At 43.0% G+C, this 13,689-nt stretch overlaps 1 protein-coding gene across 2 annotated transcripts in view; it reads left to right on the forward strand.

Moving 5' to 3' along the window:
• The window catches only part of VAC14 (VAC14 component of PIKFYVE complex), a 3,391,123-nt gene that overhangs the window by 285,774 nt on the left and 3,091,660 nt on the right, over positions 1 to 13,689 (forward strand). The gene's annotated exons all lie outside the window — the stretch shown is intronic.

The following is a 13,689-nucleotide window of genomic DNA, read 5'->3' on the forward strand; positions in this document are numbered from 1 at the left end:
GAGGCAGGGGAGGCCCGTGTAACCAGGGGGACCGTGATTCCGTTCGTGGCTTCCCTGACCAGCGCTCCTGAGAGGAGGCCCGACTGCGCATCTCTGGAGCCAGTCGGGGGTCGCATTTCGCTATACCCAGAAGCCTGGCAAGACATCACCCCAAGACGAGTGGGTATTAGAGATAATCTCCAGAGATAATCTCCAGAGGTCATCACATTCCCTTTCTTTCATCTCTTCCTCCAAACAAAAGAATCCCAGACGTTCCACCCAGTCAAAGGGATTCCGCAACCTTAGAAGTTCAAAAGTTGCTGTTAAAAGGAGCCATCCAGCCCGTCCCCTCAGACCAAGTAGGATTAGGGACTTACTCCAGATTCTTTTTGGTGCCAAAAAGAACAGGGGACCTGAGACCCATTTTGGATCTCAGCCGTTTGAACCTTCATGTAGAGAAGTTCAAGTTCTGCATGGTCACGTTACAGTAAGTTCTCCCGTTATTAGGGAAAGATGTGTGGATGTGCTCCATCGACCTCAAGGATGCTTACTACCATATAAAAATGGACAGGGCATCCAGAAGTCACCTACGCTTCCGGCTGGGAGCCAGTCATTTTCAGTTTTATGCCCTGCCCTTTTGTCTCACCACAGCCACCAGGGTATTCACCAAATGCATGGCAGTGGTAACGGCTCACTTGAGATGTATGGGATTCCAAGTGTTTCCGTACCTAGATGACTGGCTCATGTCTGACACCACCAGGAATCTACTTCTACAGACCAGGGACGCCACTATTGTACTTTGCCAAAGTCTGCACTGTTGCCCTCGCAGCGTGTCACCTTTATCGGCGCTGAATTAGATACAGTGCTCATTAAGGTTTTCCTGCCAGAAGAGAGAATTCAGGTTTTACAGCAACAAGTCTATGCTCTACTACCACTGAAGAAGGTCAAGGCAAAAGTGGTCCTCCAGCTGTTAGGTACCATGGCTGCCATGATTATGCTAGTCCCTCTTGCAAGACTTCACATGAGGATTCTTCAGTGGCTACTTTTTGCCCAATGGTCTCTTCAGCACTTTCCTCTCTCCCATCTTGTTGTAATAACCGACAGGTGCAAGCAAGATCTGCGCTGGTGGCTTCAGACCAGCAATCGCAACATGGGTATGCATTTCGTTCTTCCTCCTCTGATTGCCACTGTGACCACGGATGCCTCCCAGATCAGGTGGGGGGGGGGCATTATCTCGGCAGGACTGTCCAAGGCACTTGGCAGGAACACGAGATCCATTTGCATATCAATGTCTTAGAGATGAGAGTGGTGCTATTAGCGTTGCAAGCACTTCACAGCTTTCTTCCTCTTAGGACAATTGCAATCCACTCAGACAACATGTCTGTGGTCTGGTATCTGAACAAACAGGGAGGAACCAGGTCGTATCCCCTTTGCAGAGAGGCTCTTCGAGTGTGGCAGTGGGCAGTATCCCAGCGCTTTCTAGTGGCAACGCACATTCCGGGGAAGTCCAACGTGATTGCCGACAGGCTGAGCAGAGCTATTCTGATGCCTCACGAGTGGTCCCTGAATGAACAGGTGGCGGAACGGATTTTCCACAGATGGGGGTCAGCCTTGCTGCGATCTGTTTGCCAGCCCCCTGAATGCAAATGCAGCAGCTACTTCACCCTTATTCCCCCGGAAGGGGAAACACCCAGGGACGCTCTAGTTCATGATTGGCCCTCCAGTCTTTTCTATACCTTCCCTCCAATTCCCCCTGATAACAAAGGTTTTTCAGAAAGTCTTTGGGAAGCAAAATGATACTGATTGCTCCACACTGGTCTCGTCAGATCTGGTTCCCCTTTCTTCACCCTTATCTAATGGATCTAATGGACGAGCCATGGATTCTTGACCCAGAGCCGGATCTGTTGACTCGTATGTCAGGGCAGTTCCACCCCTCCATCCAAACCCTCAGGTTGACAGCATGGCTGCTCCAGTTCCTAGTCAGGCTTCATGATTTTTCACTGGAGGTGGTTCATATTCTGTCTTCCTCCCACAAGCCTTCTACTAGGAAGATTTATTCCAGTAAGTGGAAGAGATTTTCCGTTTGGGCCCATGAAAGACAGATTGATCCCAATACAGCTCCCATCTCATCGATTTTAGAGTTTCTATCTCAACTGTTTAGTCAGGGATCTGCTGTGGCAACTATTAAAGTGCAGTTGGCAGCCATTTCTACTTTTCATGTTGCTAATGAACCCAATATAATGGCACATAGACTTTGTAGGTACTTTCTCAAAGGGATTATGCTACTACAACCTCCGATCTTTGATCCTGTTATGCCATGGGACCTTAAATTTGTGCTACAGCAGCTTACCTCACCTCCTTTTGAGCCCGCGGCAACCTGTGACCTAAATTTTTTGTCTTGGAAGACACTCTTTTTGATGACCATCACTTCGGCTAGGTGGATCTCTGAACTCCAAGCTTTATCAGTCCGGCCCCCTTACTTAATATTTCACAAGGATAGGGTTTCGCTAAGACCTAATCCTTCCTTCATGCCTAAGGTTGCTTCAGTGGTCAACCTCAACAGTCTATTGAGTTGCCTGTGGTTTTCCCTGGATTCTCTAACAAGGCAGAATTTAAGTTTCATCTGCTGGTTGTCCACAGACAATTAGATTTCTATTTACATAGAACAAAAGATTTTAGAAAATTTGACTAACTTTTTGTCTTCTTTTCGGAAAAAAAACTAGGGACTTTAGTTTCCAAAGTAACTCTGTCCAGATGGATTTCTAGCTGCATTTCCTTCATCTATTTTTCAAATGGCAAGGAATTACCCTTCAAGGTAAAGGCTCACTCTACACGTTCGGTGTCTAATTCTACTGCCTTTCAGGCTAGGATGTCTATGGTTGATATTTGTGCTGCAGCTACTTGGGCATCTCCTCACACCTTTATTACTCATTACAAATTGGATCTGGTATCAAGGGGCAGATCCTCATTTATTTCCACAGTGCTCAGGAGTATTTTCCAGTGAGTTGCTGTCCCACAGGTAAGAATGTAGGCAAGATTGAACTACATAACATGAAGAAGTTATTTACTCACCATAACGTTTGATGTACGTAGTCCATCTCGCCTTATATTCTTACTAACCCACCCACCTACCCCCCTCCTGGAGGACCTAGAGGTCGAGTCTCTGGTTTCAGCACTCCTTCTTGATAGGTTGAGTTGGTTCTTCCTCTCAACGTGTTTAATGTGTGTGTGTGTATGTGAGCTGACTGCAAACAAGATCTGGGGAATAGGTGCATTGCACCATGGGATACCTCTTAGCCATGAGCCAATTGAAGACTTCGAGCTAGAGTATGGCCGAGTCGGAGCCGAGGTTTGGCTCCAAATCCACGGGTAAGAATGTGAGGTGAGATGGACTACATACATGGTGAGTACATACCTTCTTGTTTTGTGCTATTATTGAATGTTTTATTGATAATAACATGTACCTTATGTGTTTTAGCTTTAGTTTGATAGGTAGGATGGTTTTATGTGATGATTTTTCTGATCCATTTACTGCAGGAATGCCACCAGTGCTTTTGCTGATGTGTTATGTGTTTTTACTTTTGTTTTTGCTGGTGTGTCATGCGACTGCATGCTGGCAATAATTTGTTAGTTTTGGACGATTCCTCCCTTTCCTGATTAGATGTGGCCTTGGAATTTGTATATATAATGCCGGGGAGTTTTTGGGCTTGTCACTCACATCGGTGAATGCAGAGGGGAGCTCCTTGCAAAGTTATAGTTTATAGTTTTGCTTTGGTTTAATTAAGCAATGAGAGGCAAACGAAGGAAATGTGTGAAGACCTGGAATATTGTTTTAAGTATATGAAAGTATCTGTTTACCTTTTTTAAATACTGTTTGTGAGATATGGGATCTGGATGGTGTTAGGGGTGATGTTAGAAGTATTTGTATATAAGAAGATTTAAGTTTCAATAGTATGTAGCTTAAATTGGTCAGTATTTAGATTGGTTGTGCTGGATGAATAGAGGAGTAAGTTAGTGTGCAATTGATTACTTTATATAACCCCATACATACATATATGTGTGTGTGTATGTGTATGGTTGTAGTATGTTTCGTTGAAGGTACGTATAACAAAGGAAATTTTGTGGAAAACTTTGAAAGTCTAAAAATGGAATTTGTGGTGCCATTTTTGAGAATGGTAGTTAGGGTAGTAATTTAGAACATTTTGAGTGGATTGGTAGCACCCACCATCAAGTTGTACTCCTAGATTTGTAGATGTTTGTTCATCAATACTAATTCACTGTGTGTGGTGTTTTCCCTCTTATCCACTGGTATGTGACCTTGATATTAGAATATATAATTAAGGGGGTATGAGGATGCAGAAGGGCTGACAAAAAAAAATAAAAATCTTTGTGTGGTATATATGTTATTTAGAATGTTTTCATTGAGATGGCTTTTCTGTCAAATAGCTTTTCAGTCAAATGTGCTTTCAGTCATTTTTTTAATCAAAAAACGAATTTCATGGTATATGTGTTGTTTAGAAAGTTTTTGATTAAATGGCTTTTCGGTCAAATGTATTTTCAGTCAAATGTACCTTTGCAATGTACTAGAATTGTGACTAATAAGACGTGTATATATTTGCCCTTTCACAGCCCTGTTTGAAACTGTGTCATATTTTTTCAGACAGTTCAAATCACCATACCTCCTTTTCCCTTTGATATGCAGAATTAAAAACTGCGCTAGTGTATGTGTGTGTGTGTGTCTGTTTGTGTGTGTATATATATATATCTATATATATATATATGTGTGTGTGTGTGTGTGTGTGTGTGTGTGTGTGTGTGTATATGATGTGTGTATACATGGATCTCCTTCTAAATCCTGTAATTTCAGAATCCCAAAGACGAAAATGCCGAGACGACAGTTGTGAAACTTAAAATACTGAACAGCGTAAGTTTTCTCAGGGCAAGTAAACACTTGCCCAACACAACAATGAAACATACGACACTATCTAAAACCCACCTAGGTGGGGGGCTACTCCCCCCAACCCCTCAACTATATATACCAGCTCTGGGATTGCACTATAGTGGAGAAAGGCATAATTCCCCCCATTGAACATGTGTTTACTTGCCCTGGAAGAAATTATGCGGTTCAGTATTGTAAGTTCTATGATTGTCATCTCGTTTTTTTCGTCTTTGGGATTCTGAAATTACAGTATTTAGAAGGAGACCCATATGTATATATATATATATACACACACACACACACACACACACACACACACACACACACACACATAAAATAACTATTTATGTGCGTATATAAATAATGTTGTATGCTTCAAGGTGCATGACAACAATGGTGATGGGTAGTGAAAAGTACTTTAATTGAAAGGGCAGTGCAGAATCTGAAGTGAAGTATGACATAAAAATAAAATGATTCAGAACTGGTATTTTTCTACTTACAACTTGAAAAATAACAGTGGTATTTCTGTGCATAATGTTTAAAAGAAAACAGTACAATAAAGTATAAAAATCAAATTAACAGTGTAAACTGTGAAATTGTCTTTTATAACGATGTGCAACACAGAGCAGTAAACGTCAACAGTTGTGCATAGCATTTGAGTAAATAACAGTGGCAAGGAGCTTTTGCTATATCACACAAAAAACAGTTGCTGTCAAAGAGTATTGGCTGTCAGTTTTAGCAGAAATGGAATAATATGATGTATCCTTTTATTCCTGTTTTTTTTTCTTTCATTCTTTATGGCTGTAGTAGGGCTCAACAAGTTCTTTTTTTTCTTTCTGTACATTATATTTTCACCTGCCTCATCATCATCATCAGACTGGGAGACACCCTGTGATGCATAATAGAGCCACACAGCATGTAGGCATGCCCACTGCCTCGTGTAATGCCCTGGCATGCTTCCTGTCTTATACTGCTCTTGAGAACACTCTCCTCAAGAGCTAATTATTAGCATCCACTAAGAGCTTCCCTCAACTTTCCCCAGAATTTGATGGGCAGGCGGGTATTTTGTGTGTCAGTATATCAGTTGAACTCCCCTGTCTAGGGCTGTTGTGTAAGAGAGCTGCCAGCCTACTGGGACATATCTGTTTATCGAAACAGAATAACTGAAAAAGTAAAATTATCTTTAAGCTTAGTAATAGACTATGGTAAAAGTGAGTGGGTGAAGTACATAATATGGACTATTCAGATATAACTGGTAGAATGTGATGTTAAAGTTAAAAAAATTAATGTGCCATAAATGTGCTGTAAGGAGCTAAGTTACATACAGACCCTCTGAAATCACTGTTTAACTATAGCGTCCAAACAGGCTTCCTGGATCATGAATAGAGAATGGCAACCATGATCCCTCTGCACAAAGATGGGCCATCTATAGACCCTGGAAACTACAAACCCATAAGTCTCACTAGCATCGTATGCAAAGCCATGGAAAGAGTTATCATGGAAGTGATCAGTAATGACATAGGAAAGCTCCCGACACTGGACCCAACCCATTTTGTTTTTGTCAAGGGCAGGTCATGCCTTCTCAGCCTGGTGAACTTCTTTGAGAAAGTCACCAAAATGGATGAGGTCAAAATGGTTCACACTGCTTACCTTGACCTAGCCAAGGCATTTGACACAAAAAGGTTAGTTATCAACCCTTATTTCACCCACTGAATAGCTAGCTGGCTCAAAGACAGGACCCAAGAACTGGGGAGTCCACCTCTATGAAGGGGTCAGTCACTAGCAGTGTCCCTCAGGAATAGGTTCTGAGACCAGTCCTTTTTGGCATCTACTTCTCTGATTTCAAGGCCAACATCAGGGTCCTTTGGCTGACCAAATTTGCATGATTGCAAATTAGGAGGAATAATAGAATTCCCCCACTGATGCTAATGTTCTCCAAAAAGGGCTGACACAGACCAATAACTGGTGTCAGAGCCATGGACTAAAGCCACATGCTAAGAAATGCTTAATAGTATCCTTTGGGAAGTCAGCCACCCTTGGTAACTATCATATTGACAACACACCCTAAGAGTCAACCCAGTAGTCAGGGACTTGGGGACCCATATAAAATGTAATTTAGCCTTTGATGATCATGTGTCTGTGGTAGTCAGAAAATCTTTCTGTGTTTTGCAACTTACAAATAAACGTATAGAATCTTGGTCCCAGGAGGTCATTGTTCCACTATATTTGGCATTCATCAGGCCTATGATTGTGTACAGTGCCCCCTTTGACATGCACCTAACCTGGTGCATCCAACAATTGGAACGTCTGCAGAGGTTCCTTACTAAAAGAATACAGGGTGTAAATAATATGGCCTGTGCAGACCTCCTCAAACCTCTGTTCCCTGTATTCTGTTTCCTACAAGCTGTTGAGGGGAAAGCTATATCTGGCATGTAAGGTATTGTCAGACTGCACTCTGATGGACTTGTATATTTGCAAATCAAACAGTACCAGAATTAACTCATTCTAAAGATTTAAGCCTTGCCTGTGATATAAATAGAACCTGTGGGAGAGACAGGTATGCATCACAGAGACTACCCCTTCTCTGGACAGGCTCCACATCCATGTGAAGTAGAGATCCTCCCTACCCCAATTTGAATACAAGTTGGACAGTTGGATGGAGGATAGGAAATTCATCCCTGGTTTGGCACCACTGTCTTTAATGGACAAATAGTAGCCTGTAAATGGTTCATCTCCCAGGCCCCTGCTTTTAAAATTTTCATCTCCCAAGCCCCCTACTTACACTTAATCAAGGGTAGTAGAACTTGTCAGAGATTTGGGATGCATGGCTAGGCTTAAAAAGGCCCCAGTGATTGGTAGCCTGGTACACACGTATGAACACTGAGTGGCAGTGTAAACCACAGCAGTGCAAAAAGGTTAATACCGTAATACCTGAAAATGTGGAAACTCTGAAAAGATGTAATCCGTTTAATGAATGTAGCTAAGATGTGTTGTCATGATAACTAATTTTCATAGGTGGTGCACACTGATGCATGTACCCTGGCTGCGAAATACTGCTCCCTGCTGAGTGCTCCAGTGAAAAACAATTGAAGGAGAACCGCACCCATAGACTCAAAAAAGTGTTTATTTCATCATGGTTTGGTGTTTCCTACATTTTAACACCACTCTGGGACTATTTACAGGTTTTTAAATATTTTTATACTTCATTTCTGAGTCTGACCACATGGAGTCTAGCATCTTGAAGGAATTCTGATTGTTTAGTCTGCCTTTAGGTATCCCACAATGCAGTGCTAGTCTGTAAAAAGTTACATCATGCAAGCCTCCTTCTTCCTAAAGCTCCTGTCACTGCATTGATTTTACATGCATACACTGCTGTCTTTCAGTCAGCTCGTTTTAAGTAGCATTTCATGCTATCCAATGACTACTTAAAACACAAAGAGTGCAAATGCCACAGAACAGACTTTCAAAGTGCTTTTTATTGTTGCATCTTTGTAGAATGGCTAAACTGCATTTATTTTGTGAAGCCTGATTTGTACTACTTTGACTCATCTCTCTTCACACCTAACTTCCCTAGCTGTCAAAGTGCTAAGGGTAATTTGAGCTCTTACCTGCTGTGATTGACAGCTCACAGCAGGAGACTTGACTCGTGTATTGTTTCCTTGTTCTAGCCTTTACTTTCTGTATGGGTATGGGAAGGACCAGGGAGCTGTGACATCATAGCATGGGTGGATTTTTAGGATGGTCATGATGATGTCAGTTTGGGGAGGAATTGGCCAGAAAACTACCTGTATTCAGTGGCCTTGATGACATCAATGAATAGCAGACTGCAGCAAGCTTTTCCAGGGCAGGATAAACGTTTTTGAAAGTGAAAACACCACAGTACAGTAAGGTTCTGTTGTAGTGGAGAGAAACAGTAAGTTTAAAATATTTTAAATGCAGTGTTGTTTATTCATAGCATTCCCTCTGTGTTGAGGGAAGCCTTCTTACTTATCAGTGGGAGTGATAAGCACTAGGTAACATGTCTACCACAAGAAGAGTGGTTTCTGGCCCAGAAATTGTAGTTTATTGGCCGTTTGGGTATTTTTTTTTTCATCTCTTTCAACTTTCAGGTTTAAAAGCCCATGTTTGCGCTTGTTTCCCACCTTTCCTATAACAAGTCTACTCCAGATACAGATTTGCTGTATCCAGGACTGTTTGTAAGCTTCTGAGAGGTGCCAAAGTCTTCTCTTCAATTTTTCCCTTAGATCTGCTAGTTCTCTCCTCTCCTGCACTTTTACTAGCTTATTAGTCTTGCACTTTACCATACCAGACTTCTTGTAGCAATTATTGTAGCACACAAAAGTGCTGCCACCACTAAACCTTCTACAAGGAAACAGCTCCAGTACTTATTATTAATGCTCACCCCTCCAGGCATGTCTAAAGGTCAGATCCCTGTGCTTTCTCCTATTAACCTGGTGAACTTGAGCATCCTGAGGCAATGTAGCAACTGTCTCATATACACCGACAACCCTCTCCTCTTACCTCCCAACACTCAGACTTGCGAGAGATGTACTTATATATCCAAAATGGAAGCCATGCACTCTCCATCCAAGACCGGAATAGCTGGTGAAGAGGAGAAGGTCAACACTTGCACCACACTACATGGAACACATATCCCTCCCCAATACACACACCAGCACTGCCTCCACATAAAAACACAAACCACACACCCACCATCGTGGAGGCTCTCAGTAAAAATCTACCCAAACAGCAGAGACCTTCAAGGCAGAAACACACTCGACCACCACAACACAACACTAATCACGAGACACATAACTCTCCTAAACAGTGTGCCACTCAACCAAAGCCCCTAAGGCAAAACAGCATGCCCAGCACACTAGTCATAGGTGACTCGATAGTGAGGCACACTGATGTCCCACTCATTAGGTTGAAGAAAGAGAAAGTAACAGTCAGCTGTATGTCAGGTGCCAAGATCCACCACATAACGCACACACTCAAGTCCCTCAACAACCGGTACAAATATGACTCTGTCATTGCACATGTGCGTGTGTGTGAATGACCTGAGACAAACCTCCCTGGACTACATGAAAAGAGACATGGAGGAGCTCTTGGATTATGTAGCCCAGGTGGGTATAACCCTAGCCCTGAGCAGCATCCTGCCATCACCCAGAATGATACCACAATACAAGCAGAACATGATTGATTTCAACAATTGGCTAAGTTTCTGGTGTCATTCTAAGGGGATTCAGTATCTGTCTGCCTGGGATGACATGATTGACAGACCTCGATGCTTTGCCAGAAATGGCCAGCATCTGTCACCCCTGGGCTTCCGGATACTGGCCAAGGCTGTTGCCACCTCTATAGTGCCTTTTTTAGGTGTTGTTCCAAAGACCAAATTACCACCGTAACAGCTACAAACAAATGCAGTCTGGGGGTCATGCTGCTGAACGCTAGAAGTCTAAATCTCAAAATGCACTCACCCGAAGCACTCCTTAAAATGGAGAACATTGACATTTGTACCGTAACAGAGACCTGGTTCAAGGCAGCAGAAAGCATCCCTGCACTACCAGGCTATAACTCATTCCACACCTTTCAGCCCCAGAACTTGGACCAAAGCTCCAAAGGCATTGGTGTTTCCATATTCATAAAGGATGCACACACCTCCAGACTGGTAGCTGAACATAACGCATTAGCAATACCTCAGGTGCAGCTAACATTGGGTAAGACAGCGATTCAGGTCGTAGCCTGTTCTAGGTCCCCAACCATGTCCTAAGACTCACACTCCACATTCCTAAGCACCCTGGAGAATATTGGGAACCCACCTAACACTCTCATACTGGGCAACTTCAACTACCCCTCCATTAACTGGAAAATCTACTCATGTACCAATACACTTCAGCGTTTCCTGGAATTCATTAATTCTAATGCTCTTGACCAGCTCGTTCTTACCCCCACTAGAGGTAGCAACATCCTTGACCTGGTCATTACTAACATGGGTGATCGTTGCTGTACACCAATAGTCAACTCCTCCGTAGTTAGATCCAACCACAAACTAATCTCTTTGGAAATCCACGCCCCCCCCCCCCCAAAGGTAACCACCATGAAAAGCTTCTCCAAAGATAACTTTGGGCTCCTAAAAACAGAGGTAGATAACTTCACGGCACCCATGCAAATGGAGAATAGTTGTATGACTGCCGAATCATACACCAATGCACTATATGAACATGTACACAAATGCATGGATCTCGCCATACCCAGTAGAACCAAGATGCTCTCCTCCAGAAAAAGGAAGCTGATCTGGTGGTCCCCTGCCATAAACAAACTCTACAACAAAAGGAGGAAACTGATGCAGAATAACGTGAAGTACCAAGACTGGAAAAACTCCCTTATCACCCTCAACAAAAATTTGAGATCCCTCATCAAATCCTCTAAAGCTAGCTATGAAAACAGAATTCCAGCAGACAGTAAAGACAACCACAAGGCCTTCTATAGTTATGTAAAGAATCTCCACAGCAATGCCCAGATTTGCTCTGAGCTACTGCACAATGGTACCTCCTATACCAAGCCAACAAATATTGTCAATATACTGGCCGACAGATTCAGTGCCAACTTTACCCCTCCCCGCAAAGGACCAATTACAATACCAGTAGATTGCCAAGCACCCAGTTTTACTGCTGCACAGGTTAAAACAGCACTGTCCAATGTCAAGAATACAGCTTCTATGAGACCTGACAATATCCCTGGCTGTGTTCTACATGAACTACAGAGTGAACTGGCACCTCACCTGTGTGCCCTGTTCAGTCACAGCCTCACCTCGGGCTTTGTCCCTACTGAATGGTGCACTGCTATAGTCATCCCTCAACACAAAGGAGGAGCGACTACAGACCCTGGGAACTATTGCCCCATTAGCCTGACAAGTCTGATATGCAAAGCTATGGAACGCATCAGCATGGACCTAATAAACAAGGATATAGGGAATCTCCAAACTCAGGATCCCACACGGTTTGGTTTTGTGAAGGGTAGATCATGCCTGCTCAACTTGGTCGACTTCTTTGAGTCAGTCACCAGAGCTGTGGATGAAGGCAAGGTGGTTCATACAGCCTACCTTGATCTGGCCAAGGCCTTCAACCCCTATATCACTAGGTGGGTTGCAAACTGGCTCACTGATAGAACCCACAATGTGAAAGTAGCTGACTCCAAGTCATACTGCTGACCAGTCATGAGTGGAGTCCCACTGGGATTGGTCCTGGGTTCTCTCCTGTTTGGTATCTACTTCTCTAAATTTCAGGCCAACATGAAGGGACTCTGGCTGACAAAATTTGCAGACGTTTGCAAGTTGGGAGCCATTATTAACTTCCCAAGTGATGTTGACATCCTACTGAAAGGCCTCACTGAGACCAGTGACTGGTGTCAGAACCATGGCCTTAAGCTCAATGCCAAAAAAATGTGTCATTGTAAGGCATTATAAGAGATCTGGGAACACAGGTTGACAATAACCTCTCTTTTGACCACCACATTGCAACTGTGGTCAGAAAGTCCTTCTCTGTGGCACATCTCATTACTAAGGGTTTTGCATCCAGGAAGAAAGAGGTCATTGTCTCCCTCTACTCTTCTCTCATTAGGGCCAGTCATCGAGTACAATGCTCCATTTGGCATGTACCTCACTAAACACCTGCAACAATTGAAGATGCCGCAAAAGTACCTCACAAAGAGTATCTTAGGCCTTAAATACTTGTCCTATATGGACAGACTAAAAAAACTCCAACTATTCTGTCTCATATCGTCTACTTAAAGGCGATCTCTGCTTGATTTACAAAGCCATGTCTGACCTAGCTCTGTTAGAAATGCTACATCTAAAGAAATCCCAATCCCTCCGCACCACACGCTCCAGAGACCTCAACCTCATTATCACAATCAACAGAACATGTCGGAGGGACAGGTTCATAACCCAGAGACTGCCCATGCTATGGAATAGACTTCCCATACATGTCAAACAGAGGACCTCACTGGGCCTCTTCAAGAGAAATCTTGATGAGTGGATGAGAAATAGAAAATTCACCCTGGGGATGACTCCAGTGGCTCTACTCTACAGAGGCACTGGGAACTAAGGTTGGGTGGCACGATGCCAGGGTAATCCTATGGGCTAGGCTTGTAAAGGCTCCAGGGCCATTATCCTAGTACACACCTATGAACCTATGAGAAAAAGGACAGAGAAGCTGAGCATTTAATAATCAAATCCACTTGTTGTCCTTTAAATGTAGTTTTACTTGGCTTTTTTTCCTGATCATAGTAATAGGGTATAGGTAGCTAACCCATGTCTAATTACTAAGTACTTAGACTAGCTGTGATTGGTTGCTGTTAGCAAGTGACTCCAGAGCTATCTAGTTTGATACTCTGTAGTTGCTTATTAATATTGGCTAGAGACTACTGGCAACTTTTTAGCCTAAATGTCTACAGTTGGTTGCTAAGAGCAACCAAAAACCTTGCTTTCCCAGTAATCTCTGATCAAGTAGTCATATGACTACAGGCTGTCAGGAAATTTAGAGCTGTGAGCTAATTTTCTTTGCAGATGCATTGTTTCTTACAAATATTGGCAGACAGCTAGACAAAACTATGGGCAGTAGTAAAGATAGACACTACCCACAAGCTTTTAGTAGATATGAAGAAACTGTTATTAACCAGGCTGTGAACTTCCTAGTTGAAATAGTAGGTGTTCCTGTTTTTCATATTTTGTATATTTGTTCCACACTGTTTGAGAGGTAGTGTTCCAC

Source organism: Protopterus annectens, chromosome 8.part0 (assembly GCF_019279795.1).
Source record: "Protopterus annectens isolate FY-2018-M chromosome 8.part0, PAN1.0, whole genome shotgun sequence".
Classification (NCBI taxonomy): domain Eukaryota; kingdom Metazoa; phylum Chordata; order Ceratodontiformes; family Protopteridae; genus Protopterus; species Protopterus annectens.